Genomic DNA, 6770 nt, shown 5'->3' with positions numbered 1-6770 from the left:
AACCCAAATAAGCAGTTGGGATGAACAGTTTGACATGAAATCTCCTTTCAAATATGTATATCCTCCTTAGAGTAAAGCGACCACTGTTGGGCCTGAGTATAAGTATATAGGATACCGGTAGGATATATTTCTTGTGGGAGAGCCACGATATGAAAACTAAAGTAATAAACCAGAACAAATATTTCTTGTGACTATAGCAACTGGATACCTAATTATTAGTGTAGCAAACCGTGAAACAGTAGAGTGTGCTATCAAAGGTTAAGAATAGCATTAAACAAGGTACTGATTTTTGCTAGTTTTGCTGATAGAAATGAATCTCTCATTTGTTCTTTTCTGCTATGTGTACTTTGTCCAGCCTCTGCTAGTGATGCAGTGGGATGTGAGTAACAATGACCAATTACATATATTTCTCTTACCAAGGAATCTTACTAGTATATAAGCTGTAAAACGTAGCAAGAGCTTACTTCTCTTTTATCTGTATGTAAGGGAAGTCCTGCTAGCAGTAATAAAGATCATTTTATAATCAAGTTTTCCTTTGTTTGCATATCTAGTCTGGTCTCTTATTTCTCAACCTGGTATGAACCTATTTGGGCTAAATTTCCACATCATTGGGATGTTTTTATTGAATAGTTTTTTTGTTCCAGTTAGAAGAACCTCATGAAAATATGAATGAACCAGAGGTCTCAGAAGAGAAGGTGAGACCTCTGTTACACGCCTTTTGTCAAGGGCTATATCAGGGCTATAAGAGGTTTGGTGGTGAATATATTAAATGTCTCTTCTTTCTAGAGGGAAACTCCTCAACTGGACTTGAAAGAATCTGAACCCCAAGGAGATAAGGTGAGGAATTGGGTAATAAAGATCATTCTGTAATCTGGTTTCTTTTTATTTGCATATCTGGTCTGGTCTCTTATTTCTCCAACTGGCAGGAACCTGTTTGAGTTAAATTTCCACATCACAGGGATGTCTTTATCAAATAGTTTTTTAAGTTTCCAGATATATTCTCATAAAAATAAGAATGAATCTGAGTTCTCTGAAGAGAAGGTAAAACCTCTGTCACACACCTTTTGTCAAGCCTATAATATTATTCCTGCAGCTTTTTCTGTGCATTAGAAATATTATTCTATTTTACTCTTTCTGCATCTTTGTTTACAGTATTATATATTTTTATTATAGTCATCTTTATTACTGAAGGTCAGTTTGTTAAAGGTTAGAGATTACATGTAAAGCAACTTATCAGGGCTTGTATAGTTTTTTAATGTTCTCCTTCTAGATGGAACCTTTTCAGTGGAGTTTGCAGGAATCTGAGTTCCAAGAAGACAAGGTAAAGACAAGTCTAAGTTTCTGAAAGCTATTAATGTATAAATAAATTGATTCCAGCCTCAAATTGAATTAACTTTATTATTTTCTTGCAGGGTCTGTCTATTACTCCTATGGACCCTGCAAGAAAATAATAAAGGTCCTTTCGTTTAAATGAGGATGGAATCAATTAGTTAATTCATTTATATTGAGACTTAACAGTGTGGGATTCTGTGCTCACATGCAATATGTGTGTGTGCTGTTTTACAGTATATTGAATAAGCTATTAAATGCCAAAAATGGCTGCCGCATTCCTACATGTAAAGCAGCGTATCAGAGCTCGTATAGTTTTTTTTTTATTGGGTGGAGAATATATTAATTGTCTTCTCCTTCTAGGTGGAAACGCCTCAGTTGAGGTCGCAGGAATCTGAGCACCAAGAAGACAAGGTAAAGACAAGTCTTTAATTCCTTCTCATGTAGGTCTAAGTCTATGATATAAAATTAGTCTATTACTCCTATGGACCCTGCAGGAAAATAATAGTCTTCTAAATCCTTACCTTTTTTAGGAATCAGCGAGATATTGGCTGTGGAATACAGTACAGAGATAGGAACATCCGCTCATTCCTATTCTCCAGACTAGGAATGAGTTCCTCCGCTAGAGTTCTATAATATTCAGCAGGGAGGCCATTTGGGCCCACAGCTTTGTTCAATTTGGAATGAACTATAGCCCTAGTTATCTCCTCCTTAGTGATTGGTGCGTTAAGAACCTCTAAATCATCCTGTTGGAGTTTTGGTAGAATGATCTGTGACCAAAACTCTCATCTTGCTTTTGGATATTTATATCTACCTTGACATATAGCTTTTGATAATAATTGATAAAGGCCTTACTAATTTCCTCTGAAGCAGTGAACCGATTCCCATCCTTTTTAATTGCCACTATATAGTTCTTTTTCTTCTTGTTCTTGATCAGTCTAGCGAGATTCTTACTTCCTCTTCCTCTGCGTGTGCTTTATGTATCAAAAATAGATCTTTCTTTCTTAAACTGCATATATTTATTCCAATTAATCTCAGAGCGAGTTGAAAGAAATTTTTTATACGCATTTCTAACCTGGTTAGAAAGTTGTCATTCGTGTGCTCTCTTCTTTTTATGCCAGATATTTTAAATAGGCTTTTACTTCACCCCTCATAACCACTTTAAATGGCTCCCAAAGTACTTCTATTTTATTGAGATACAAGGAATTGTCCGCAAGATAATCTTGCCATTTTTGCTTTAACCAGATAACCCTAAATATGTTATCGTAGAGGTACCGTGGATAGACTAATATAGAAGATTTAATAGTGGTTTTACTAGCAAAGAAAAGAGTCAATGAGATGATTGCGTGGTCCGATATCAAGATCTCACCTATGTCAGCTTCTGTTTAATGTATAGAGAGGGTTCCAAAATTAAAAATAGATTGATTCGGAAAAAAGTTTTTTGGGCTTTTGATTCACAGGAGAACCGCTGGACATCTGGATTAAAAGTTCGCCATATATCAACTAAATTGAGTTTAAGACCAAACTTTTTAAGATAATCCCGCACCCTTTCTGAATTCTATCATAATTTTTTTTTAATAATCTATTACTGGACATATTGTCAAATTAAAATCTCCGTCCAATACCAAATTTTCTTTGACAAATGGAAATATTTTGATTTTAATCTTATCCCAAAATTGCAAGACAAATTTATTCGGCGCATATACATTACAAAAAGTCCATAATATTATTAATGTGTAGTTTAGCTATTATAAATCTGGCCTCTGGGTCTAGATAAACATATAACATTTTATAGACAATTAATCTATTAATCAGAATTACCACACCGCATTTCCTGCTAATCGATGAGGTAGTAATAACCTCCCCTACCCATTTCATCTTCAATTTGGCAGCCTCAGCAGAATTTAAATGCGTCTCTTGGAGGAAAACAATATCGGGTTTAGATTTTGCTAAGAGCTTAATAATCAGTTGACGTTTTGTAGGAGACGTTATACCGCCTACATTCCATGATAAAATTTTGAGATTAGACATCATCAAATAAGGTTACATAACCCCGCATGGATTTTGATAACGGTTTTACTGGCACTAATAAATTTGTGGTGGAAATTTTTAAAATATTCCACTCCCTTCCTGTATTAAATTTTGCTAAGCCCCCTAAACATTAATTTACACTTTATAAAAGAGGCTATACCACCTATATACCAAGGTGAATTTTTAAGATTAAACATTACAACATAGTATTACAGTATAGTTGTACATTTCGTTTTAACCAGCGTGCATCTGGGAAGGCTGGGGAGGGGGAAGGAGAGAAAAAGACCACACAAAAAAATAAAATAAATTATAATAGAAAATAAAAATATATATATACAATCCCCTGTAGGCACGCACAGAAAAACAATAAGAGTTACCATTAAATAAGACATCTTATGCTTCACTATAGAATAAGGAGCAACAACCAAAAAAGTCAATGTTTTAAGGCAATATTTTTCTTAACCTCTGAAACATCGATGAAAGTCTGCCTAGAACCATTGTCCTCCACAATGATTTTAGCAGCGTAGACCATCTGTGCAACTACCCCTTTGTTAATTAGTTGAGAGCAATATGGGGCCATCAGCTTCCTTTTCATCAATGTTTCATAGGAGAAATCCTGAAACAAAAGTACTTTATGGTTCCCAATCATAAAAGGGACACATTTTTTAAACAATTTTAACAATTCTAGCTTATTTTGATAATTTAGAACTTTAAAAATAACCATCCTGTTTTTAGCAGCCCCTTCTGAGAAAGGTTTTCTTGAGCCTATTCTATGGGCCCTTTCAATATTCAATGGTAGCTGTTGGGGCAAAATTCCTAATGCTTTGGGCAGAGTTAAGGACTTCAAATTCTGAGGTTTCTGGAAGGCCGACTATTCTAATGTTGCGCCTTGAGCGTTCCTCAAGATCCTCAAGGCGCAACTGCATAGCATTAATTTTATAATCCTGACTGGAAATAGTACTATCTTGAGCATTAACTTTATCCTCTAATACTGATATTCTATCCTCTGCCTCCTGGATTCTAAGAGAGAATTGTCTAACTTCTGTGGACAAGGAGCTTAAATCAGAAGAGATTAACCCTAGCTCTTTTTAATTACATCAAATTGAGCGGTAAATAATTCCGTTAGTTGGGTTATTAAGGTTTGCGAGTCGAACAAAGTAGGGGTAGTATCAGAAGTAGTATCTAAATTAGCATCGGTCATCTTAGCTTTTTTATCTTTAGTTTTTACAGGCATTCTGGGTGAACTAGATTTCACCTGAGTGACACATTTTTCCATAGGGTGAATTACAAACAACTGAAACTATAATAAAAACACACATTAAAAAAAACAGTGCAAATTCTAACACAACTATCGTGAAAGTTAAATACACAAGTGTGGAAGAGAGGGACTCGGCGGCCCCTCCCCCTCTTTTTTTTCCCTTCCCTCCCCCTAGCCTCTTTTTTTTTTTTTTTTTCTTCCTTTACTATTCCACCTGATCGTTCCCTATTTTTGTGAAAGTAATATATTATGAAAAAGCAAAAAAACAAAAACAAATGTGATTTAGGCCTATAGAGAAAAAAAAAGAAAAGATCAAAAAGAAAAAAGATGCAACACACAAATTTGGTTCCCTTTAGATACTGAGAGCAAACCCAAGAATACTCTTTTCCTTTCCTTTTTTTTTTTTTTTAAATACCCTTTATGATAGAGTTCACGTTCACTGTAATGTTAGCTCAGTTCAGTGAAATAAAGGGTTTTCTCCTCTAAATTGAGCGTTCCTTGAAAGAAAGGAATCTTATTTTAGACTCCCAAGGCTTAATTCTGCTTCCTTGTCCAGATAGCCTCCGAGGAGAAAGTTACTGTAATGCACAATGGCCAAATGGACTGTCCGTACCAAGATGTAAAGTTATTAAACAGTCCTACACCATATTCTGATCTATGCCTTGCTTTAATACAGCTTGCCTAGGGGAATTTATAGGCTAAGAAACTAATCTGTGAAAGGCAGAAACCCCCCCTGCGTTTTGGCACTCTCCTCTTCCAAAACTGTCTCCCACTCAGACCCAGAAAGCAGACAGCAGGTCCGTTTTGAATATTCCGCTGGATCAGAAGATTAAATGGCCAGCCAAGATTCTTGCTGAAGAGTGGCGTGATAGTATTAAATTGTAGGTCAAGGTCTTACCAGGATACTTTGCTGGAGATCATGAAACTGTGTTGAAAAGATGCCACTTTAGTCGCTGGTGCTGCCGTCAGGACTGGTCTGTATGCACTACCTTCACCTGCAAGAACCGAGCGTGGAGTACGGATCCCTCCACACTCCAGCAGCTACGCCCTCAAACAGACCCATGGTTTGCTAGACTCCGGTCACCGACACCTCCTTCAAACAGAGTTGAACGGGCTTAGACATCCTACTGCACTTGCTTCCCAGGTAGGAACGCCCCACGGCTCTTTACTTTAGCTTCTGTGGTGTGAGCCTCTAGTTAAAAAGAAAAGCGATATCCACAACCACATTGGCTGGAAAGACTTCCAACTCCAGAGCGGGAGGCAGCCCCCCGTAGCCCATTAGATTCTAGGGGAATGGTCCCATGCAAGATGGTGTAGAGTAGGGGAGCGATAGTAAGGCACTCGACTTACAGACACCGACCTGAAGCGTGCTGCTGCAAGCTCCACCCCCAAAACGGAAGTCAGTCAGGTGATGTCTGCTATCGAGAGATTCATTTCTATGTGTATTTTGTCCTGCCTCTGCTAGTGATGCAGTGGAATGTGAGTAATAACTTATTACATATATTTCTCTTACCTAGGAATCTTACTAGTATATAAGCTGTAAAATGTAGCAAGAGCTTACTTCTCTTTTTTCTGTAAGGGAAGTTCTGCTAGCAGTAATAATGATCATTCTATAATCTGGTTAAATTTCCACATCATTGGGATGTTTTTATTGAATAGTTTTTTTGTTCCAGTTGGATGAACCTCATGAAAATATGAGTTCTCAACCAGAGTTCTCGGAAGAGAAGGTGAGACCTCTGTTACACGCCTTTTGTCAAGGGTTATATCAGGGCTATAAGAGGTTTGGTGGTGAATATTTTAAATGTCTCTTCTTTCTAGAGGGAAACTCCTCAACTGGTCTTGAAAGAATCTGAGCCCCAAGGAGATAAGGTGAGGAATTAGGTAATAAAGATCATTCTGTAATCTGGTTTCTTTTTATTTGCATATCTGGTCTGGTCTCTTATTTCTCCAACTGGCAGGAACCTGTTTGAGTTCAATTTCCACATCACAGGGATGTCTTTATCAAATAGTTTTTTGTTCCAGATATATTCTCATGAAAATATGAATGAATCTGAGTTCTCGGAAGAGAAGGTAAAACCTCTGTGTCACACCTTTTGTCAAGCCTTTAATATTATTCCTGCAGCTTTTTCTGTGCATTAGAAATATTATTCTA

General features: G+C 36.8%; 1 long non-coding RNA gene across 1 annotated transcript; it reads left to right on the top strand.

The window, feature by feature from the left end:
- Positions 1-1690: 1690 nt before the first annotated feature.
- On the top strand, positions 1691-6571 carry LOC128636131 (uncharacterized). The gene is made up of 3 exons (XR_008398669.1): positions 1691-1743; positions 6292-6345; positions 6437-6571. It is a non-coding gene; the product is annotated as an uncharacterized LOC128636131 (long non-coding RNA).
- Positions 6572-6770: the final 199 nt, after the last annotated feature.

The sequence above is a fragment of the Bombina bombina genome, chromosome 7 (genome assembly GCF_027579735.1).
Source record: "Bombina bombina isolate aBomBom1 chromosome 7, aBomBom1.pri, whole genome shotgun sequence".
NCBI lineage: Eukaryota > Metazoa > Chordata > Amphibia > Anura > Bombinatoridae > Bombina > Bombina bombina.
This window is presented reverse-complemented; position numbering and strand designations above follow the sequence as displayed.